At 38.2% G+C, this 25,961-nt stretch overlaps 1 long non-coding RNA gene across 1 annotated transcript; it reads right to left on the reverse strand.

Moving 5' to 3' along the window:
- Window positions 1-862: 862 nt before the first annotated feature.
- LOC145051315 (uncharacterized) lies at window positions 863-7,839 on the reverse strand. The gene is made up of 3 exons (XR_013683537.1): window positions 7,725-7,839; window positions 7,567-7,635; window positions 863-994 (listed from the first exon to the last, which is right to left on the reverse strand). It is a non-coding gene; the product is annotated as an uncharacterized LOC145051315 (long non-coding RNA).
- Between the last annotated feature and the right edge of the window lie 18,122 nt (window positions 7,840-25,961).

Below are 25,961 nucleotides of genomic sequence, written 5' to 3' on the forward strand. Positions count from 1 at the left end.
AACTCTCGGAACAGCAACGAGTCACCCCCCTGTGGCCTAGCAGCGGCCACAGCTGCGGTAGCTGCAGCGGTTGCAGCCTCAGTCAACGCGGCGTACCACTCATCGAATGTCTCCATCAGGGTGGTCTTAATAGACCCAAACATCTCCGGGATCTCAGCCCGGATCGCCGCCGCCACCTCCTCGTGAATCATCTGACGAATATCCTCGTCACTCACACCCCTCGTACTCGCTCCGTGGCCTGGTCTAACCATGATGTCTCTGAAATAAAACATAAAACTATCAGAGACTCCATCAAGTGTAATAGCACTCGATAACGCAACCCTACTCCGTCCCCGATATCCAGGGATTCTTACTTGGGTCTCCCACTGACCCGGTGTCCTCGGTAGTACGGGCCCAATACTACCGACCACACCGCATCAGCGTTCATCCCAAGTCCTCCTCCCCAAACTCCGGATAGTGAGTACTCTACTTCTGATATGCACCATCTACCCGCATACTAGCAACGCATCTCATATAGGCAAACTTCCCTAGACTAAGGCATCACAAATCAGGCCACTCTAGTCCTATCATGAATACCTAGTCTTCTAGCATGCATAACAATTCATATCACATAATATTGTAAGGTATTTTGGGGATCTTTACCGTTCGGGCGCTGACTGATCGTACACACTGCTTCTTTCTTGCTTACCACAAAACCATTTACAAAAGTTTATGCCTTTATTTGAAAAGTTTCCTCAAATCCTCGGTTTGAGTTCAGTTACCCCCGAAGGTGCACCCGAATCCCTTAAACCAAGGCTCTAATACCAATTGTAACAACTCAAATTTTTAAACAAAATTTTCATATAAAAAAAAAATAGGGTATTTCCATTCGAAACAAGGCATAAATAACTTTAAGTATTATATCAGATACAAATAGTCTAAATCCCAAGATCATAAAAACAATCTTCAGTGTGTATCGATCACGCTGGTGCCTTCCCACGGTCCTCGCTAGTACCTGAAACACATACATAACCACTGTAAGCATAAATGCTTAGTGAGTCCCCCAATATACACTTACGCACATACGCCTTTCCAGGCCCTGACCTTCCGGTCCTCAATACAACGCCTTCCGGCCCACAACATAATCGCCTTCCGGCCCATACATATTGCCTTCCGGCCCACATAACATACATAGCACACATATAACAAATAACTTATCACATATAGCATACATATCACATATCATATCTGACCTTCCGGTCACACAGTCAAACCCTTCCGGGTACAGTGTAGTGAGAAGACTCACCTCGTAGAAGCTGAAAGCTAGCAAATCCCGAAATGACTCGTGTACAATCCGACGAGCTACAACCTCCCTATAACATCACATATCTCATTAACACTTATCTCTTCTAAGTGTGACTATCCCTAAGAAGTCAGACTTAGGTCAACTCTGGTCAACGGTCAACGGTCAACTCGACCGGACTCGGCGAGTCTAGACGTCCTCCAACTCTCTGAGATTCCCTATCTACTCGTCGAGTATTCTCCTCGACCCGACGAGTTACTCCTGGAAGAATCGCGAGGCCACCCCGACTCCACTCGCCGAGTCTGAAGAACAACTCGGCGAGTCCCAGTAAATCTTCAAGCTACTCGCCGAGTCTGAAGAACAACTCGGCGAGTCCAGGCCATGCAGACGAGCAACTGCTTCCTGAATTACGTATGGTCCCGAGATATACAATCATGGGACTTTCTGGACTTCTAAACATCTCATTACTGGGGGTATAAACGTTTGGGCAATAACATAATAATCCATCTAATCACTAAATGGGTTTCATAAACCCTAGATTCGTATACACATCAAGATAACAGAATTGATCCGAGTATTACCTGAAAAACGCTCTCTCTGTGTCCCCCAAACCTCAGGACTCGATCCTCCTTGATATTCCTTTGGCCAATTTCTTCTTCTTCTTGCCTAACAAGTTCCTCCAAGTTCCAATAGCTTTCTCACCTGCTCTAGACGTCCACAACGATTAGGGTTCCATTCAATCGACCAAAAGACGGAAAATGACGGCCTAAGAGGCGTTATATACGATCCAAAACCGAACGGTTAGGGTTTCTGCTGTACAGCGTCGACTCGCCGAGTCCATATCTGGACTTGTCGAGTCCAGTCGCGAACCCGCGACCAAGTCTGCGATGCTACTCGGCGAGTCTAGGCTCCAACTCGCCGAGTCCCCTCTCAAATCACCCCCAAAAACATAATTTAACAATACCTGAGATTCCGGGCTGTTACACCCTTCTTTTCTCCCTTTCCCGCAAAAGGACACATACTCTCAAACAAAGACCTGAATGTTGTACAGTAGAGAGATGTCCCCTATCATGTGCCTAGAACAGCCACTACCAACAAACCAAAGTTTGATGATATGCCTCCATAGTTGTTCCGACACAGAGCGAGATCAGTTGGTCTTTGGAACCCAGTCCATTTTGAAACTGGGCCGACCTTTGTCATCCTTGCACAACACTCTCTCCCAAGACATGTCCTGCTTATCACAAACAGAAGATGTAGAAATAGTAGAATCGTTAGTTGATTTGGGAGAGTGAGCCTTCGGAACCCATTTGTAGTTGGGTTTAACCCATTTCTTTTTGGATCGGATGGGTGCCTCGACACTTGCTTTGGAAATTGAAGCCGGCTACCGAGATGACTTTGACCTAGCCGGTCTTGGTTTCACAGGAGCATTTCTTGAACTATACTTCTGGGCCAGCATTCCCTTCTTTCCCTTGGGAGTTGGATGCTTGGCCTTGTGAGTTTGATTCTTGGCCTTGTGCGCGTTCCAGTCACCATTGTCTGAACATGACCTGGAAGGGTTTCTTTTGAAGTATCTCCCACTTGGCATGTTTTTCCATCCTTGTGCATAGTAGGGAACATACGCGCGATTAGGACAATTTCTGGCAATGTGTCCAGGTGTTCCACAGTGAAAACATGTCCTTTTCTTCACTGGGGAGTTGTCTCTTCCTGCCCCTGGTGGCATATCCTTGCCTTGTCTCTTGTTTTTCCCACACGCACACTTGCGACAGGCACTCTGTTGCGTTGGAATTGGAGGCCTATATTTACTAACAGCAGGTTGATTAGAAGCAACAAATTTAGAGTTCAAGGGGTCGTTTGTTTGTTCAGAAGAACTCTCCTTTTTCTCATCCTCTGCTACTTTACCTGCACATGTAACAGAAACATCAGTATTTTCAACATTAATAACTCCTCCTGACACAAATCCAACTCGTTTTCCATATTGAAGATGTGGCTCCCTGTCAGTTTCATCCTGTGTCATAGGGATGGATGTGTAGTTATGATTATAAAGAGGAGGTACACTATCATACCCTAGACCCTTGTTTTGATTTTCTTTGAATTTTAACTGGGTTTCATATAAGGACTCGACTGTCTGACTTGACGCAGTATAATTTTTGAAACTGACATCAGTTTTTCCACACTTCATTTTTAAAGCGTCAAGTTCTTCAGTTACAGCAACAAGTTGTCTCTTAACATAATCATAATTTTCACATTTGCTGCTATACTCTTCCTGAACTTTCCTAAAGTCCTTGGTTTTAGCTTCTAACTCAGCCTTCAAGGGTTTCTGTCCTTTTCTGAGTTGATATCCTTCATATCTCAGGTCCTCAACTTCTCTTTTAAATATATCAATTTGATCCCGAAGAAATTTAATCGTATCTTCACATGATTGAGAACACGAAACTTCACATGAATGAGAACATGACACTTCATTGACCGGAAGGTTTACAGAACTCTTTAAAGCGTCAAGCTCTTCAATTACTTCAACAATACTAAGACGATTGAGATCTTTTGTCTTCTTGATGACAGCTACATTCATATCCCACGATTTTGGAAGTGAATTCAATAGCTTTTTGTTTATCTCAGATTTAGACAAAAATATCCCAGCTATATTTATCTCGGTAGTGAGTGTAGTAAATCGCTGCAACTGAGTTTCGAGAGTTTCTCCAGGGACATCATCGAAAAAGTTGAAATTTTGTCTTAACATATCCTGACGACTTTCTTTCATGTTTTCAACTCCCTCGTAGACCTTAAAATCAATTAAAAAAAACTAGAAGCTAAAATAAAACTTAAAAGTGAAAAAAAAAAATTTAAACTCAAAAGTCAAACATGAAAAAGTCAACCTTGAAAAAGTCAAACTTAAAAAAAAATCAAACTTGAAAGTCAAAGTCAAACTTTGAAATAAAAAGTCAAATATAAAAACAATTATTATTATTTAATTAATTTATTTATTATTTTATTTAATTTTTTTTTTATTTTGGATTAAAAATGAATTTAAAAATAAAAGAAATTCAGTTTTTGGGCAGAAAGTGTAAATAATGCGAAACTTGCTGCGACTAAGAGAGGTTAAGTTTAATATTACAGGGGATTGAAACAAAATTTCAGTTGGTCGAGTTGGCTAAGCACGCTTGGTTTGTGATCAAGAGGTCGTGGGTTCGATCACCGCCTCCCCCTATCTTTGCGTCCTTTATTTTGCTGAAGCGCTAATGCAAGCCGACTTCTGAACCCAGATCCACCGAGCCGATCTGCCGAGCCGAGCCGAGCCATTATCCAAGCCGCGAGCCGCCACGTCTGAGCCGAGCCGCAAACACGAACTCCGCTGCCGGCTGTAAACTCCGACCGTGAATTGTTTCCGGCATTAAGCTCCGGCCGAAAACCCTTCAACGATTACGTGAAAAACAACGATTTTTCGACTTTAAAGCTTCAAAACTCGATCAAAAACCTTTTTTTATGAAAAACACGAAGAACAAACCCCCCTTATTTTTGCGAGATCTATCCAAAAACGCAAAAATATTTCAAAAATAAGATCAAGTAATGCTCCAAAATAGAGTTTATGGCCCAAGAATCTAGACTTCACAATTGATGAAATTGACTGGTTTGCGGCCGTGAACTCAGTGTTTATGGTCGTAAGCTTGGACCGAGAACACAGAATCGATTTTTGGATGAAACAATAAATCATTTTGACTGATACAACTTGGCTCTGATACCAATTGTAAAGTCCCTAATCTGCCTGTGTATCAGTCAGATCCGTTTGATGGTGCGGAATCCCAATCAAACGGATGATGTTAGATTAAATAAGAAGAGAAGTAGAAGAAGAAGAATATGAATCTTTGTATATATTGATATGAATTATGATCCAAATACAAAAGATTCACACACACATAAAAGCTCCTGTTTCTCTCTCTCTGGCCGTAAACTCTCTAGGGTTCATCCCTCTCTACTCCTCACCCTAACACCTCTATTTATACTTGAATATGGGCCGGACACGCAGGGGCCGTAAATGAGTTTACGGCCGTAAGGTGTTTACGGCCGTAAACTCAGCCGTAAACTAGACCATAAATTCATAAAATATTACACAAAAATATAATTGCCCAGAAAAGTAAAGTATAAACCATATTTTGACCCAACATGACTAGAATTTCCTGTTGACGTTTTGACTAAGTTTGACCTTGGGTCAAACTTTAGGGTTTTAGGTCGTATTTGAGGTTGACGTTTGATTTAATTTGTGGGTGGTGTGTGAAACTGATGTACTAGTATTTATGTATGGTGTTTGTTATCTAGTTTATCTGCGAGGTGATGGTTGTTTTCTAGTCTAGTTGGGTCTTGCTTTTTGATTATATATTGCATGCTTTGTTGTGGGTTGATACGGACCCAGGGTTGATACAGACTCGTTGTTGTAGGTTAATTTGGACACTAGATTGTTGCGGACATGTTATTGTTATCTATAGTTATCTATGATATTTTGGGGAACTCGCTAAGCTTTGGCTTACAATTGTGGATTAAACGTTTCAGGTATTTCTGAGGATCGTGGGAAGGCGAACACATGATTGTACACATTGATCAATAATTTTTATGTTTAATATTCCGCATTGTTATGATACTTTGATTTTCTTTTTTGGTTTATGTTTTGAAACAACAGTTTTGTGGATGGTTGAAATTTGAAAATGGTTTTTATCTAAAAATTTATTGTGAAAATTAGGACACTACACATACACAATGCTAAGGGAAACCGCTTAAATAGTAAAAGGGCTGAAAAACTTGTATTTATCCATTCTAATATTCACCTACAATCATATTTTCTATAAGTTACAAAACAGGCCCACGCAAAAAATGGCATATGAATCTGAAAAATGCATATTTGGAAGGGCCAAGTGCAAGATTCGAGGACATGCAATGGTAGAATTTAGACGTAGACGATGCTAGTGTGGTTGGGAATGGGAAGGCAAAATGGTGATTAATTTCATGTTATGTTTGTGTTTTTTACTATTCTATTAACGAACCATGTTTTTTTGAAGTTATGAAATTTGAAATAATTATGTTTTACATAATATGATTTTTACTTTAATGCATTACTAAATCACAATGTATATTTTTCCATTTATATGTGGTACTTCGTACTAGAGTAACTTGGTACAACGTTTTGCGTATGAGATTCACGTTCCGAATGAAGCTACCCCCTCCGCACTAAAAACAAAAAATTAAAGATCCTCGTTTCGGTTTTTTTCCACGTTTCAACATGTTCCATGTTCCTTGTGACTATGATTCCTACAACACGACTGCGAGACTATCCTTATGTTTCTTGCATTTTTTATGATTTTCAACTTAATTAATAACTGAACGTATATAAAACTACCACATATAGGCAAATTTTAAAATTGTTTTTGATTACTGATTTCATTGACAGGTTAATGCAGCAACATTGCATCACAAATATATTTATAATTATTTTATTACATATATGTTTTGTAAGTAACAATTAAAATCTCTAAGAGGTCGTTTTATAATTGCTTACTAGGGTAGAGCCATAGAGCTGACTGGGTCAGAAGTTCTGACCAAGTTAACTTTCGAGTGAACATGTTGTCTGATTTAGCGTCTGACTATGAAAATTTACTATATTACCCCTTAAAAAACATTTTTATAATAATTCTTTTATGATACTGTTTATTTTATAACATTACATCATGAATATGTACACAAAATTTCAATGTAAGAACTATACGTATCACTTCAAAATAGCAACAAGAATCAATTCAATGTAAGGGCAAAATTGTCAAGGCTCTCAACATCACACTTAACCAATGTATTATATAACTAATCAAGTTCGATTATCCTAACAAATAGCAAATTGTATGCATTAATCAATCTAAAATTTACATCATTATTTGGCTTAAAAAAACTTATTTTGGCATTATATTAAACAATTAACACCAAATAAAAAGTATGAACTTACCTATTGAAATCAAACAATTATAAGTCAGATGAGTAAAGATAACAACAGGAACAAGAACCCTCGATGAACAAGTGAAATACCAGATTTTTAAAATCAAATGATTTGTATTTTTAAAATCAAATGACCAACAAATCTGATGAGTTTGTAGTTTTTGTATCCGGTGAGCTGGTTTAAAAGAAGAACGCGAAAGAAGGTGATACCTTTTGTGTGAATTGAGAAGAATTGAGTAAATCCAAATGAAATTGAAGGAAGTCGAGTATAAAACTTCAGAAATCAGATCAATTTTGAAGGTTAGAAAACACACCTACAGTTCGTTCATCTTCAAGCGAAGAGCAACATCCTCATTTCTGAGCTCAATCCGAATTGGTTTCCCCTTTGCGCATAAATCAAGATTATATAACTTAACCAAACATGAACATAGAAGTAACAATAATCATTTGATCAATAAGAAGAAGAAAAAACCTTCAAGGGCTTGTTTGATCCACAATCGTTATGTGGGGTGATGGCGAGTGAAGAAGGAAGAAAGAGTAGGTTCTTCAATTTTGAAGAGAAAATTGCTCACAGACCGAGTCAGCCCTTTGGACCGAGTCCAATAGTTAAAAAGCAATATTAAACATGTATAATTGGTTTTTTTTGACCCGGACCCCACTTGGAACCAATTAGAAACCATATCAAACAATCCCTACAATATTAAAAGAAAACCATACAAAGTCTAATATTTTCTCATAAATATAATTTGAATTATTTTATTATATATATGTTCTTTAAGTAACTTATTTTATTTTAACTTCGCCTGTGGTGGTTGATTTCATCTTAATGCTTTAAAAAATTTCATCATCTTTCAATAATTCATATTCTTCATAATCTCAAAGTCATAAAAAGTTTTGGCAAACATTGCCCTAAGTTACATCCTTTTGCTCTATTTTCTAAAAAAAGTATCAAAGCTGTTGTTACATACATACGCAATGTGAGTGGGACTAAGTTGGGCACCGACAGTAGTACTTGTTTTAGAGGATATTTTGTTTTGTTTTGTTTTGGTATGTTAAGTTTATTGGTTGTTCAGAACATCATGACAAAGGGCTCTTGAGGTGCTACAGAGAGAAGTTGATCTCAATGAAATTGTCCAGGTATCCCTTGGTGGGGAAAGTTCCAGTTACAAATACCCAGATTTCAAATTGGCATTTAATACCCAGATTTCAAAAAGGAATTTTGTTGAACACCTGATGTGCTTTCTCTTTTTCTTCAAATATCTCTAATGATAGCCTTACCAATTCACGTCATAACAAACGGAGAGAAAAATGGATTTGTTAAATGAAGACTTCAATTAGCAAATACACATCGTCAGAGCTAAATAATTTCTACACTTGTAAAACATATAATCAAACATCATTACATCGTCATTTGTGCATCCGTCCTCTTCCATCTGTCTCGGTGAATTCTGAACATTAACATCAAATCCGGCACATAAATTTCAAATTGACCATGACACATTGCAGTATATTGAACGTGGAACAGAAGAAAGCATATTACTTGTTGAGTATTGCATACTTCACTTCAAGATATTTGAAAAAGACTTGAAGAGTACTCATCTAGAACCTGCAGTTGCTTCAGTCTTTAGAAAGTTGATGGAAAAGCCTCACTTCTGTAAGGTGTTTTCTTGTTTAGGAAAATATACAGAAATCAGTGAGAAACTTCAACTTACTGTTGCATTAGCAAACTCTGAAGATAATGTTTTTGATGGTAATGATTTTACCTGAAACAGAAAATAGATGTATAACGATCAGTACTCAAAAAAATTATTCAATTTGTACATGCATGGGGTGTCCATGGGTGAAGCTGTTGGTGTTCTTGGAGGACCCATATGTGAAACTTTCTACTCAGGGAGTAGTTTTTGTATGGATCCGGAATCAGGAGCAAGAAAGATTGTTATTTAAAGCTTAGACATTTCAAGTAAGCTTGCTTTTTATGAAATTGTTATTAACAGCAAGAAGATCCCTAACTTTGTACAGAAAGAATAGGAATCAGGAGCCATGTAATAGGAATCCAAATCTAGAATCAGATTATGGTTGGTTTTGGCATTTCAATCGACCACAATACCAAAAAATTTCGAGTAGCATAAGGTTATCATGGGGATGACTATACAAGATAACTATACTCACCAATTTCTTTAGAGAGTTTCTGAGCCCTGGCAAATTCAATTCCCTTCCTCAATGCAGGATTTGTTGATCCAAGTTATGTCAATTGCAATAAATGTTGAAAGACTACACATGAAGTAGCCAAATACATTTTTTTTTTCTTTCTGAAAAAGGAAATCAAATAAGCTAAGAAGAGCTTAAATGGATTTATAAGTCTGGAGGCTATATGATACAATCATGTCGTTGTCAACAAGTTGTCTTGAATTAAGTAATCATCAACAAAGCTACATCTAAGCAAAGAGAAACTACTTGAACAAATTACAAAATTGATGATAAAGAGAACAAATTAGAAAGTGAAAGAGTATACATTGAAGATAAGGAATACAAGAGGGGAGGGGAGGAGTGTAATGGCAAAAGTAAGAAACTCAAACAAATAATGGGTGCATGTATTTTGAGATTGAATAATAAAATAGTGGACAGATTACATAAATGTTACTATATTTTTGTAACCGTAGCAACCAAAGTGATATTTAAAATTTTCTAATGGAACGACGCCATTTGATGTTTTTTTTATTAATCAGACCATTATTACTATCTACAACGAAATTTTAGATTTATTTGATTATGTCGCAGTTAAAAAAAATAAAAATGACATGTTGAATTTTACCATTTAGTTTTTTCGAAAAAAAAACTTTCAATGGCCTTGGCATTTCTACAAAACTAACTACTCCAGTAAACTGCACTTTGGTTATCAGAATGCTACGACACTCTAGATTCTTCTCCATTTTCACTGCATTTTGTTTATTACAATGTAGGACATAGTTATATTGTTTCTTGCCAAACTCTGATTCGGAGTTCTTCAACCATATAAGCTATGTGGCAGCTTCTATAATTGCCATATATTATACTTTTATGAATTACAGAGCAACAATCTTTTGTAATTTGGACATCCAATTGGTGGATGTACCCATATAGTGAACCCATAAATCGTGTTATTTTATTTGAATCTACCCAACCTCCCAAAATCTACATTTGTGTTCTTTTTATTGAAATATAAAGCAACCAGGAGAGTGCCTTTCAACTAGCATAGAAACCACTTGACTCCTTCCCGATGCTTCTTTCCTAGATTTGACATAAATCAACTAATAAATCTCACTACAAGAGTAACATATGGCATAGTATGTACCATAATAAACATCAAACATCCAATTGTTGTGACATAAGGAATTTTATTCATTTCTTATTTATTTGCATCCTTCTTTGGGATTCCTTCTTTGAGAATATCAGAAGACTCCTCAAACGTGTGCTTTTGGCCTTAATATTTGTCATGTATAATTTCGCCATGACTTTCCTGATACACATTTTTTGGGTGCGCTTTAGAATACCAACAGCTGCCTCTGACTAGTCTCATGTATAAAATCTCTTTGGTAGCTTCTAAGTCCTTTATCTTGAGCTATTTGAAATACTACTACTTCAATTTGCCGATCTCATGTATGCTTGATCCAGCCAACAACATGTCATCAACACTCAATCTAAGGATGATATACGAGGAACGAAACTTCTTTAGGAAGCAACAAAGAACCATCTAACAACTCACATAGTAATTTATGTACATAATACTATAAAAAATAAAGTACCATTACCTTTGAGCTTGCTTCCATCCATATAGATTTTTCGTTAACTTGCCCATCATGCTTTCTATACTAGCTATCTGAAAACCTTTTTGTTGTACCATGTATATATCTTCATCAAGGTCTCAATGCAGGAATGCAATCTTTACATCTAGTTGCTCTTAATATAGACCTTTTGAAGCACATTACCAAAGATCACTAATTTGTCCTTGTCCTTCTTTATCATGTCCATCATCGTCTTTGAACTTCAGTACCCACATCTTTTGTAGTCATTCATTCTCTGTTGGTAGATTGACGGAGGAGAAAATTTGGTTATTTTCAAGTGAGCTTTACTCATCCACCATTACTCTTCCACTATATGGAATCTTTCATGCTCAAGGCCTTTAGATAATAATTTGTCTCCACATTCGACAGGTAAACTGTTTTTGGAGAATATCTAATTGGAGTTCCTATTTCTATAGTAGATCTTATGCTAGTTGGGGTATGAATTTTGCCTCATTCATCGCTTCACTCTCTAAAATCAGTTATCGTCTATGCTCCCACTATCTCCAAATTCCTCATACTCATCGTAGCTTCTATTTCTTCCTAAAACTTTCACATATCTCTAGAGTACAGACAGGTCATGTAGTGTCATTCTCCGTAATTGAATTGAATAGAAATTAATATTTCCCGTCTGGTTTCTACTTTCCTTCAAGATTTTCTCCAACCGTAACTTTATAGAGGACATTCTCTGTGAACATGATATACCCGCTTCTCATGATAATTATATCTAATCATCCCAAGAAATCATATCTTATAACATCCAACTAATACCTAATCAAGATACACTTTGTCGCCTTTTCCTTTGTCTAGTCTTTATTATTAACCTTGATCCTAATATTATATAATAGATACGATTTAAACTTTCAAGTATGTCAAAGATAAATATTGGTCTTCTCATTCCTCCTTTAGAATCTTGAACCATATGTGATTAAGGGTCCATGGTTGACTAAGTAAGCTACTATGCTAACTAGGGTGAGCATTTGGGCCTACGGACCAGACTAGACAGGGAACTTAGGCACTCGGCACAGACACGTACGATTTATTAGATTAGGGTTGGTTCGGAATTCGTTGTATTGTGAGAAAAAGGTCTGGATACAAAACAAAATTTGTTCATCTGGGTCCGTGTAAAAAACCTGTTTTGACTGAAATTTTAAAAGATCAAATCTCATTCAACTTTTTTTGTGTGTGTATATTGTATTCTATGAAAATTTAAAAAAAAATGAAAATATCATTTTTTTAAGTCGGATTGGCATGTAGATTTTTCTAGTATGTAATTTACAGTTTTTACATGATTTTAGACAATAATTTTTCGTTTTTGGTTTTATATTCAATGACTTACAATCCCTTGAAGTCAGAATATCAAAGCTGGAATTTTTCTGTTTTTCAAATATTTTTTGTATTTTTTATTATGTAAAAATTATAAAACATTCATATCTCATTCGTTTGAAATCGTTTTAGCATGCGACATTTTTCAACGTGTAGTTTAGAGTTTGTATATGATTTTACATAATAATTTTGTCGTTTTTGACTTTACATTTAATGACTTACGGTCCTCCGAAGTCAGGATATCAAAGCTAATTGTTTTCACCTTATCATTAATTTTTATATATTTTTTATATAAGCAATCATAACTTTTTTTTTATCTAACTAGAACAATAAAAAGAATTAAATTTTAAATCTAAATAGACATTCCAACCAAAAGTTATACCCATAGAATATGTACCTATGTGCAGTGTGGTCTATACAAATGCTCATTCCAAGTGGTAACTGAACCTTCCCAAAACATCTTTGGCAAACATGAATGTAGTCTCAAACTCTTTGTCCTCGAATTCAATATTATGTTCATCCTTTTAGCTATTCCATATTAAGAATACAGAGAAGAAGAAGAAAGGGCGAGATGGAAATTCTTTTGATGTTATTGTATATTTACAGAGCAACATACAGCAGGTACTTATAACAAGTTAAACCTAACTAATTGCGATATACACGGAAAGTATAACAACATTTGACAAGGTAAAAATACATGTGGGTAAATAAGGTGTAGTCCCTGTTGTGGCTTAATATGCCCCCGCAAGATGGACGATCCGGAGATGAGACCAATCTTTGATAGTAAGTAGTGAAAACGTGGTCTTGGAAGAGATTTGGTTAGAGCATCGGCGAGTTGATCATCTCCAGCGATGTGTTGAACTCTGAGTGAACCTTGCTGGACCTTTTCGCGTACAAAATTGATGTCTAAGGAAAGATGCTTCATTCGTGAAGGGAAAACTGGGTTTGCTGAGTTGGAGGTGGCACTTATATTTTCACAATAAATGACTGGTGTAGTTGCAGATTGATATCCAAGTTCACTGAGTAATGATGTAAGCCATTGAACTTCAGTTGTTGTAGATGCAACTGCTCTAAATTCAGCTTCGATGGAATATCTAGCAAGAGTACTTTGTCGTTTTGAACTCCATGAGATAGGATTTGAGCCGAGGTAGACAATGTATCCGGTTGTACTTCTATAGTTGTCTTTGTCACCAGCCCAGTCAGCGTCAGTGAATGCATGGAGAGTGAGTGGTTAGTTGCGTTTTTAGGAGTATACCATGGTGTAAAGTGCCATGCGGATATCTTAGTAATCGCTTCAAAGCTGTCTAGTGTAAGGAAGTGGGTGCATGCATAAATTGAGACAGGCGATTAACTATGAAAGATATATCTGGTCGTTAAGGATAAGTACTGCAAAGCACCAACTAAGGCACAATATTCAGTTAGTGATGAATGAGGTGTACCACCTGTCAAGGTTAGAGGTTCAAAACTAGTCATTGGTGTTGAAACGGTTTTACAATCACTCATTTTGGCTCTAGTAATGATGTCAATGATGTATTTCCTTTGAGATAGAAGAATACCAGTGGAGTTAGGAATTACTTCGATCCCTAAAAAATAAGATAAGGGACCAAAATCTTTGAGAGAGAATTTATTAGCAAGATTAGTAATAAATTGTGAGAGATGTGTGGGAGAGGGTCCTGTGACAATGATATCATATACATAAGTAAGAACTAGGATGAGTAAGGAATTATGGTGAAGAATAAAGAGAGATGAGTCAGAGATTGCAGCTTTAAAGCCATGAGATTTTAGGTAAGATTTGAGTTCATTATACCAAGCTCTAGATGCTTGACGGAGACCATATAGAGCTTTGTTTAGCTTGCAAACATGGTTTGGAAATGAGGAATGGACAAATCCTGGGGGTTGAGAAATGTAAACATCTTCATGGAGGTTTCCTTGCAAGAAGGCATTGTTTATGTCTAGTTGCCTTAAGGACCAATCATGTGAGATTGCCAAAGAGAGAACAAGTTGTAGGGTGGCTGGTTTTAGAACAGGACTGAAAGTTTCTTTGTAGTCAATATCGGGGTGCTGATGAAAACCCTTTGCAACTAGGCATGCTATTAGGCGTTCAATGGATCCATCTGGTGTATATTTGGTTCGGTATACCCACTTGCATCCAACAAGGTTTTGTGCTTGAGAAGAAGCTATGAGAGACCAAGTGTTGTTGCGTTTCAGGGCATCAAATTCTTCTTGCATGGCTTGGCTCCATGTTGGATGTTTAAGGGCTTGAGTGATTGTGGTAGGTTCTAATGGATAAGAGGGAGAAGCAGTATAAAATTTGAAATCAGAGTTGAAATAACGTGTGTTTGGTTTAGGGTTTGGTCTAGTGTTCATTCTTGTAGCTGGAGGAGATGAGTTGGGAGAATGGATATCATGGATGGGAGATGGAATGAGGTTTATATTTTTGTTAGGTGTAGGAGAGGAAAGAGGGCTGGAGGTGGGAGTGAAGGATGTTGTGTGGTCTGTATGTGATGGTGGGTAATGAGTAGATGAGGTGAGAATTGGAAGAGAAAGAGGAACCCAGTCATCAAGATTCACTGGTGAGTGAGAGGGTGAGGTGTTTGTGAGTTTGGTGAAAGGGAATTCATTTTCTATGAAGATAACATGTCTAGATGTCTAAACTTTAGAAGAGCTAGGGTCATATGTATAGTATGCTCTTTGGGTGGGTGAATAACCAACGAAGATACAAGGTGTAGATTTTGGATGGAGTTTGTGAGGGGAATAGGGTCTGAGCCATGGGTAACATAAACATCCAAAGCTTTTTAGTTTGAGGTAGTTTGGTTCTTTTTGGAAGAGACATCGGAATGGGGAGAGATTATGTAGAGTGGAGGTAGGTAGACGATTTATGAGGTAAGCCGCTGTGGTGAATGCAAATGGCCAGAAGGTGACTGGTATTTTGGAGTGAGAGAGTAAGGCTAGGCCTGTTTCGAAAAGCCGACGTTAATAGCAGGTCTAATTCCGCGATAAAAAAGGTCTTTAAAGAACTTTTGTGTAATAAAGCTTCTTGGTCTCATTTTAGTCAGCCTCGTATAGATCTATACACTCAAGTCACGTTCTCCCTCCAGGAGATTCTAGTTACAGGGGCGGTCCTCCACTCGCGTATCTCTGTGGAGTGTTGCCGAGGACGTGTCTCCAATTATTAAGATTAACAAATTTGCAAGTAATAATGCGGAAAATCCTGTTTTAAGTTCTAGTTACAAAGGGGGTCCTCCACTCGCGTATCTCTGTGGAGTGTTACCGAGGACGTATCTAAAGTTCTAAGTTTAATGACTTTTAACAATATTGAAGTGGAAAATCATTTGCAAAATATACAATATAACACTATGTAATAAGATTTGCAATCAGTTTGAAAACTAACACTGCAACTCAAACGATTGGTTAATACGATTTCAATTGTTAAAAGCATACGGAAAATGAAACAATTCAAATGAAATAATAAGTTTGAGTACAAGATATTCTTGTACTTTTGCTTGTATTCCCCCCTGAAAACATTGAAAACACGGAAAAAGGTGTAGGGGTATGAACTCACCGGACGAGAAATGTGTCGGTTGGATGCTAAGTGTCGGTTTGGGGCTTATGTGCACGCGAGGTTCCTATGTAATATGAAGAGATACATAATTGTATCTAATTATACTTTGAACTGCTAATTAGATAAGAATATACACTCTGAGGCACGAAAAGACTTCATATCAAGTGTTACGAGTGATCCGAGTAGTATCTAAGGATGTGTAGGGCCTAGATAAGGAGTTTACTCTTCAAGAGTAATCCCTTAGCGGTGTTTACGGTTCAAAGACCATATCCCCATGAGTTTACGATCGTAAACTCATGGGTAGTGTGTTCTTGGATACTTAAAGGTCTTACAATGCACAAAGGAAGGTTCTAGGGTTGATTCCATGGCTTAGGAAGTGATCAGGACTTGAATTGACCTTGGAAAAGGAGTTTACGGTCTATGAAGGTGTTCTTGGTGAGTTTAGTACCTTAAACACATAAGTTTACAGCCGTGAACTCATGTTTGTCCATGAATCATGTGTTTTGGTGGTTGTAGGTTATGCATACAAAGTTCTAGGTCCAATTCTAAGCCATACAAGGTGTTAAGGGCACTTTAACACCCTTTGGAGGTGTTTGTGGTCTAAGAAGGAGTGTTTACGGTTTTAGGAGACCTTCCGAAATCGTAAACTCAAATGTGACTCATTTGTGTATGTTTTGGTGCATCTCATGAAGGAATATAAGGTTTTATGCACTCATGGAAGCTTGTGGAGGTGTTTAAGGGGCAATTTTACACCTTAAAAGGTGTTTATGGTTTATGAATGAGGGTTTACGGTCCAAGCATGTTCTTGGGCGGTAAACTCATGTTTACCCCTCAAATGTTAAGGTTTTGATGTTCTAAGTCCAATCTTGTAAGCCCCTAAGTCATATCTAAGCACTAGAAGTGGTTTGGAAGGGTTTTGGGGCTTCAAAACCCCATTTATAGGTGTTCACGGTTTGGGGAGGTTCCTAGACTGTAAAAACAAGTTCTTGGTCCTCCTTCATGATTTAAACACGAATTTGAAAGCCAAACATGTTATACTATGAGCTAGGATGAATTTCTTACCAAATTGGAGCTTGAAATGGATGATTTTGGATCAAAGTCGAGTTTTAGAGAGAGAAAGTTATGAGGTGGTGGTAAAAAGCTAAATTGAAGTTCACTCATCCTTTATATAAGGCTTGAGTTTGTGGCTCGGTGTAAATCTACCCGATACTGACATTAAACGAGGCTTATGGTCGTACCTGATTAATTGTCGTAATTACGACTTAGTCGTAACTAAAATTTTTCTAAATAAATAACGAGGGTATTTTCACGCGTTTCTAATGGGTTTGCACACTCATGAGGTCAAAATAAAAGTCTTAATTTTAATGACCTAATCCAAAATGTTAACGGAAAAATTGAAATACAAACGGTTTTACTAACGGAAATGGGTTACCGTGACGAAATAAAATATGGGTTGTCACATTATCCCCCCGTTAGAGGGAATTTCGTCCTGAAAATTAGAATTAAGATACGAATCATATAATTGAAAAGAGATGCGGATATTTTTGTTTCATCGAGTCTTCGCGCTCCCAAGTGAACTCGGGTCCTCGCTTGGCATTCCAGGAAACCTTCACTTATTGGGATACGGCTTTGTTTCGTACGTTTAATCTCTCGATCTATGATTTCGATTGGTTCTTCCATGAAGTTTAGACTTTCGTTGATTTCGGTCTCATCAAAGGGATTACTAGGGTTTCATCGGATAGACACTTTTTAAGATTATAGACGTGGAATACAAGATGGATGTTGCTAAGTTCCGAAGGTAGTTGGAATTTTTAGGCTATGGGATCGATCCTAGCAAGGATCTCGAAAGGTTCTATGTATCTCGGATTAAGTTTTCCGCGATTTAAAAAATGTATATTGCCTTTCCAGGGTGAGACCTTCAACAGGACACAATCTTCTACTTGGAATTCTAGAGGTTTATGTCGTTTATCGGCGTAACTCTTCTGTCTATCTTGTAATGCTTGCAGTCATTCTCAGATTTAGATGATCTTCTCGGTGGTTTCACGGATGATTTTCGTACTAGTGAGAGCACTGTTGGGGATTTGACTCTTGGCCAGCTGTGTGTCCCCTACCTCGGCCCAACATAGAGGGGATCTGTACTTACAATCGTAGAGGGCTTCAAACGGGGAAACCTTGATACTGGTATGGGAATTGTTGTTATAAGAGAACTCTATCAAGGGTAAATGGGTGTCCTACAACTTTCCTAAATCGATGACACATGCTCCCAGCATGTCTTCTAGGGTCTGAATAGTTCTCTCACTTTGTCCGTCTGTCTGAGGATGATAAGCCGCACTCATGTTCAGCTTACTTCCAAGAGCTTTCTGAAGAGACTGCTAAAACCATGAGGTAAACCCGTTATCTCAATCGGAGATAATGGACACAGGTACACCGTGCAGTTGGATTATCTCTTGAATGTAGGTTTGTGTAAGTCTTTCCATCTTGAATGATTCTTTGATCGGAAGGAAGTGAGTGGATTTTGTCAAACGATCGACAATTACCCAAATGGTATCGTACCCATTCGGATATCTGGGTAACTGGGTGATGAAATCCATGGTAATCATCTCCCATTTCCATTCAGGTATCTCGGGCTGCTGGAGCAGACCCGAGAGCTTCTGATACTCGATCTTTACCTGGCGCAAGTCAGGCACTTGCCCACAAAGGTAGCGATATTGGCTTTCATGGTTGGCCACTAGTATTGTTTCTTGAGATTCAGGTACATCTTGCCCGAACCTGGGTGAACAAAGTATTTGGTCCTGTGAGCTTCGTTCATAACAACTTCCCTTAAACTTCCAAACTTTAGGGTCCAAATTCGATCCACGAAACAGTAAACTCTGTCACCTCTGATCTCAAGTTTCTTATCCATTCCCCTCAAGGCTTCATTTAACACATTCTCTGGTTTTAGGTCTTCCAACTGGGCTTCTCGGATCTGAGTAGACAAGTAGGAATGAATGGTCACCATTAATGTCTTCGCCTTGCGGCTTGGACTCTCCTTTCTGATCAGGGCACCTGCTACCACATTGGCCTTGCAGGGATGGTAGCAGATTTCCCACTCATAAGCACTGAGCATCTCTACCCATCGCCACTGCCTCATGTTTAAGTCTTTCTGTGTCAGAGTAGTTAAGGGTTTGGCTATTCAGGAAAAATTATGGATGAACCTGCGATAGTATCTAGTGAGACCCAAGAATTGACGCATTTCTGTGGGTGTCTTTGGTGCTGACCAATTCTCTATCGCCTTGATTTCGGGATGGGTCCATGGGTATGCCTTCTTCGCTTACTAAGTGACCAAGGAAAGTGGTTTGACCGAAGGGCATCACTACATACTCGTAGTGACCATATCTAGTCCTGAATGTTGTCTTGGAAACATCATTCTCATGAACTCGAAGCTGATGGTACCCTAATCTAATGTCTATCTTCGAGAAGTAATTGGCTCCTTGAAGTTGGTCGAAAAGGTCGTCTATTCGTGGAAGAGGATATCGGTTTTTGACTGCCAATTTGTTCAACTCGCGGTAGTCTATCCACATCCGAAAGAATCCATCTTTCTTCTTCACAACAATACCGGGGCTCCCCAGGGTGAGGAACACGGTCTGATTATTCCTTTATTAAATAGCTCACTGAGCTGGCTGGATAACTCCTGCATTTCTGTTGGAGCTAAGTGATATGGGGACTTGGCTACGGGGGTAGCTCCAAGAATTAGGTCGATGCAAAAATTGACTTGACGTTCGGGAGGAATTCTGGAAGCTCTTCGGGAAAGACATCAGGAAAGTTGCAGACTTCAGGGATGCTCTCGAGGTCTTTGACTTCCTGTTTCTCATTGATTACATGAGCTAGGAATGCATGAAACTCCTTTCGCAGAAGCTTTTGAGCTTTGATGCAAGAAATGATGCGAAGATTGGAACTAAGTTTATCGCCGTAGATTATGAGAGTCTGACCAGAGGGGAGATTAAGACATATGGCTTTTTCGTAACAAAGGATATCAGCATGACTGCGAGTCAACCAATCTATTCCAATGCTAACATCAAAGATCTTTATGGAAACTGGCATTAGGTCAATGGGAAAAGAATGATATTTCTGGGTAAGGGTATAGCCTATGAATAAGTCGTTAGCGTTCTCTTTCTCACCGTTAGCCATCTCGATGGTAAATGTTTCGGTTACTAGAAGAGGACTATGTTTAAGAAGATGCTTGAATGAATGACTAATAAAACTTCTTTTGGCACTATATTCGAAAAGGATGCGAGTATAAGAATTTTCGAGAAGAAACGTACCCACGATGATGGTGGGATTGGTGACTGTCTCCTCCAGCTTTATAGCCAGAGCTATCCCAGCGTTGCTAGCTGTTGCTGCCTTGGGGCAGCTCCTATTGAAATGCCCGACCTCTCCACAACCATAGCAGACCTGATCGATACTTGGTCCAGAAGCTTGATTGGTTGGTTGAGCCGGTGCTTTGCAGTTTGGCGCAAGGTGGCCCTTCTTGCCACAGTTGTTGCAGAGCTTTTAACGACATGGGCCGGGGATACGATGGTGATAATTGCACCTGTTGCACCAATGGAGGTTACCAGCATACCTAGTGATAGGTGCTTGAGTTGTAGACGCATCGACAGGTGTAGTAACAGCTTGAACGTCCACTGTTTTGTGCTTCTTGGAGGGTCCTTGTGAACTCTGTGATGGGTTTTAGCCATAAGAACTTTCCTATGTGCGCATGCAAAACCCTATTGCTTGGATCTAGGCTTTCTAATAAACATGCTTTGAATCCAAGTCTTCTAATGACTAATTAGGTTAAATAACAACATTGAAACAGATCTAGAATCATACCTTTGAGTTCCTTGTTGATCTTGAGGTCTTGGAGCTTCTAGAGTCACAAATGTCACTCCTCTAATGGCTTACAAACACCAATAGCAAGAAGAATGATTTAGGAGAGAGGAGAGGGGAGGAATTCGGCCAGGGTTCTCTTACTTTTTGAGATGTGTCGAATTCCCTATGCCATGGGATCTATTTATACTTGTAGACTCCTTAAGGGTTACAACCTAAACCCTAATTGGATAACTTAGACTTTAAGTTAATCCATATCCTTTCCTTGATAACCCTGTCACACCCCGAAAATCGAAGGCGGAAACATTTCCGGGGTTGACTCCACGTTGAGTATCAAATCCAATGTACATAGTAAGTAAAGTGAAACAAACATTACATTATATATTAAAAGTTTTACAATTTGTTTCAAAAGACACAGTTTATACAGTTGTGATACATAATATAGATATAAACAAAATGAACGAGCCTTGGACGCACACGATCCTTAACCAAGTAAGTCTTCGGGTACCTGTACTATCGTTGACCTGAGAACACAAGCAATTTGAAAATCAGCATAACGCTGGTGAGTTCATAAGCAGTTTTGTTTTGTGAAAATATTTATGTTTCCTTTCTGTTTCTGAAAATATAACACACACCAAGAAAATCCCATATTTTCTTAAAAGTTGGTTGTTGTTTCATAAGAGCAATGTATGGTTTAGTTATCCGGCACATTGTTTTATATCTTAATGTATCAGTGTATTCCCAGGAAAGTCCCATACTTTCCTGAAGTGTAGTTATTATAAAAGATGTAATGTTATTCAATTGATTACTCTTATCTGATTATGTGTAGGTTACCCAGGAATGCCCCATGCTTTCCTGTATGTGTGTTTTCAATGTAAAAGATGTATTTTGTTAAACCTGGTTGTGTACAAGATTTCCCAGGAAGGTCCCATACCTTCCTGAAGATTGGTTATCATATGTAAAAGGTGTAAAAGATGTAAAAGGTGAAAACTGAATCCTGGTTATCTGAAAAATGTAGTATGTGATTCATTATTACTATTAGTAAATCTCTGTTATCCTAGTTGCGAGTTCTATAACCATACTAAAGACTGAACCTGTGGCAATAAGTAGTCCACAGCCTTGTGGCAATAAGTGGTCCACAATCCTTATGACTTCCATCACCCTTGAACCATTTTGGTTCGGCTGTAGCTAGCAGCTAGGTGTGGGGTAGTTAGCCCCGTATAGATCTATACACTCAAGTCACGCTCTCTAAATCCCAGAGATTCTGGTTACGGGTGTAGTCCTCCACTCGCGTATCTCTGTGGAGTGTTCGCCGAGGACGTGTCTCCAATCATACGGAATAACAAATTTACTAGTAATAATAGGATAATCCTCCATTCGCGTATCACTGTGGAATGTTACCGAGGACAAGACAGTGTACAAATTAAATTGTTCATGTGTTATAATGTCATGCTTTTAACTGATAAAATGTAGAAACCATTTGTGAAATATATATAAAACATAACCGTTTATAAAATCCATTTCACAAATAAATGTTTAAGTGAACTGTATGATCTACTGGTTATCAGTCATGTATATTAGTATTAAAGCATATGAAATGTGAAACACACACACGAAAAATAAGTTTTGAGTACAAGAAAACCCTTGTACTTTGCTTGTCTTCCCCCCTGAAAACAGTGAAAAACAGTGAAAAGGTAGGGGTATGAACTCACCGGACTCGGAAACGTATCGGTTTTGGATACTAGACGTTGGTTCGGGGTTCGATTACTCGCGATGTCCCTATGTAAAATGAAATACTGTCCATATATATACAATTAGAGATACATTCACTAATCATATGGAACATTACACTCCAATGAGGTTAAACACCTCAAAACGAGCGTTTGGAGTGACCCGGGTGACATCTTCAGACTTGTAATGGCACTAGGGACTTGGGACTTGAGTTTACTCTCCATAAGTAAACATTTAAATGAGTTTACAACCATAAAACACACCCACACATGAGTTTACGGCCGTAAACTCATGTTGGTGTGGTTTTGGTGATCTAAGGGCTTAAATGGACATGGGGATTGCTAGAATGGATTTTCTAAAATGCATTGGAACACTTGGAATGAATTTAAATCATCAAAATGATTATTTTATGGGAGTTTACGGCCTAATATAGGCTCCTGGCCGTAAACTCCTTAATCTTCATGAAAATGGTGTTAAATGTTGTTAAAACAAATCACATGTGATTAATAGGATTATTCCAAGACCTAGTATGAGTTTTATGGGACATATGACGGGTGTTATGGAGTTTACGGGCCATGAGACCCTCCTCATGGCCGTAAACTCTTATATAGGTTGATACAAAGTGATTCAAGGTCTAAAACTTGCATAGAAGGGCTTCTAAAATTCATCTAAAGGCTTTAGGGGTGTTTAGTTTGCATTCTAACACCAAAATTTTTGGAGTTTATGGCCCAAGAACAAGCCTTGGCCGTAAACTCTTAGAAATCCCATGAATGATGTGTTTAAGGCCCTTGAAGTATTTTTGGTTGGTACCTTGATTTATTCCAAGGCTTTTGGTGGTGTTGGATGGCTTTCTAACACCTTAGAATTGGATTTATGTCAAGTTTTGGGGAGTTTACGGCCCAAGCACTCACCTTGGCTGTAAACTCATCTAAATCCCCCAAAATTCATGTTTCAAGTGTCCAAATGCTAGAACCAAAGTCCTATAATTCATACCTAAGCCATAGAAGTGATTTGGAAGGGTTTAAGGGCATGAAAAACCCCTTTTACATGAGTTTACGGCCCAAGCTTATGTCTTGGCCATAAACTCCTTCAAATGGCTCAAAATCAAAGTTTCAATTGTTCTAAGTCCATATCTTGAAGTCCCATAGCCATATCTAAAGTCCAATTGAGTTTAGGAAGGCGTTTAAGAGCTTAAAAACCCCATAAAATGGAGTTTACGGCCCAAGCTTGCTCCTTGGCCGTAAACTCATGTTCTTGGTCCTAAAACTCAATTAGTTTATCAATTTGAAGGCTAAAGATGTTGAATAACATGTTAGAGAGGTTACCTTAAAGATTTGAAGCCTTAAACTTGTGATTTGGACCTTAATTCTAGCTTGGAGGAGAGAGGTTGTAAGAGTTTAGTGTGAATTTGGCCAAAGGCTTCAAATGGAGTCTAAATCATGTTTATATAGTGTTCGGGAATTGGACACGATAGAATTCTACCCGATACCGACGTTAAGTGGGGCTTTTGGACGTACCCGATTGAGTTACCGTAACCCGATACGGTAATTTCTAGAATTATTCCGATCACTAATGTTGGGTGTTTAAAATGGTTTCTAAATGTATTAAGACACCCATTAAGTCATTTTAGGCCAATATAAACTAATGACTTAATAAAATAGCGAAATTGGAAACGAAATTGAAAATAACGTTTGGTTGATCGGATCGAATTACAAGTTGGGATACAAGAAGTGACATGAAATTTCGGGTTGTTACAAACCCTTTGGACGATTTTGGCTTATCCTAGCCCTAGAAATCGTCCAATCCTATATCAATAAGGATTTACAGTCTAAAGTTTAACTATCAAACAATTGACAGTTTATACCCCTTTATTTAATTAATCTCTTTCAGTCACCAAATTAATTCTAATTAATTCTATGACTTATATTAATCAAATAACAAATATATTATTCATTATATTATTCTCATAATATATTAATAATATTTACTCTCTCGTAATAAATCATCCTATCAAGTTGCTATGGTGAAGGCAACCCAAAAGGACCATGCACAACCGGGTCAAATACTTGTCTAATATAGTTGCAGCCTTAGACACTATTCCAACAGTCTCCCACTTGGATAAGTCTAGTAACTATATGCACAAGTACAATTCGGTTTCCAATCGTAGCTCTCAAAGACGCTGTCAACTCTGATCTAATCAATCTTGTCCTTTAGATAAGGGAACGTACAGTCCTCTGTTGGATATCATGCTGACAATCCTATAGAATGGTTAGTCAAGCATTTAGGTTTCTCGATCTCTGATTTATTTGACATAGAACTTAATCAAACACATCAATTCAGTTTTGACCGGGCCCGGCACATAAGTCAAATCAAATCATCGAGCGGCCGAGATATCGCTTTTACCTTCTTAGATAAAAGTTACAGATAAACTTCGACTTATATGCATTTACTTATTCATTAACCAACTATTCACAACAATACGTTTTATAACACCAAGTTACTGATGCGTTTTCGTATTATCAATGTACAATCAATTAACAAATAATAAACCATATATCTAGGTTTTAAGACTATATGATATTATCGTCTTGCGATCACCTTTTATATCGTATTCCATAAAGTGATTCCAGCAAGCGCGGGTTTATTCCAATGCTCAAAACTAGTTCATAAGCACTCATGAACGTTGCAGCAATCCTTTGCTATGTCTAACACCATTTAGACATTCTACACACCAATTCATGACAATCTTCATTCATATCTACTCCCAACATATGAACGATTGTGGACCATTTGAACAATTCGATTATTCCAAACAATAGCTAAACAATTAACATAAGATAGTAACATTACTCATAAATAAAACTCCTTTATTTAATCATCAAATGTCAATTACATTTATCTATTACACGTTTCTAATACTATCTAATCTAAGCTAATATCATCCTTCAGCCCAATACTCCTAGCATGCTGCAAGTGCTTAACCCTACTCAGTCCCTTCGTAAGCGGATCTGCTGGGTTATCTTCTGATGCTATCCTCTTCACTACGAGTTGTCCTTCTTCTACACGATGTCTAATGAAGTGATACTTTCTGTCGATATGTCTTGATCTACCATGATCCCTCGGTTCCTTGGTCAAGGCAACCGCGCCTTCGTTATCACAGAAAATCTTCATTGGCTCCTTTATGGCAGGTACAACTCCAAGATCACCGATGAAGTTCTTTAGCCATATTGCCTCCTTCGACGCTTCGCTCGCTGCAATGTACTCTGATTCGCACGTTGAATCAGCTACGGTTTCCTGCTTGGAACTCTTCCATGTCACTGCTCCTCCATTTAGGGTAAAGACCCAGCCCGACTGCGAACGGTAGTTGTCCCTGTCGGTCTGAAAGCTGGCGTCACTATACCCTCGCACCTTCAAGTCATCACTCCCT

Source organism: Lactuca serriola, chromosome 5 (genome assembly GCF_051521515.1).
Source record: "Lactuca serriola cultivar US96UC23 chromosome 5, Lser_US96UC23_V15, whole genome shotgun sequence".
In the NCBI taxonomy this organism is placed as follows: Eukaryota; Viridiplantae; Streptophyta; class Magnoliopsida; order Asterales; family Asteraceae; genus Lactuca; species Lactuca serriola.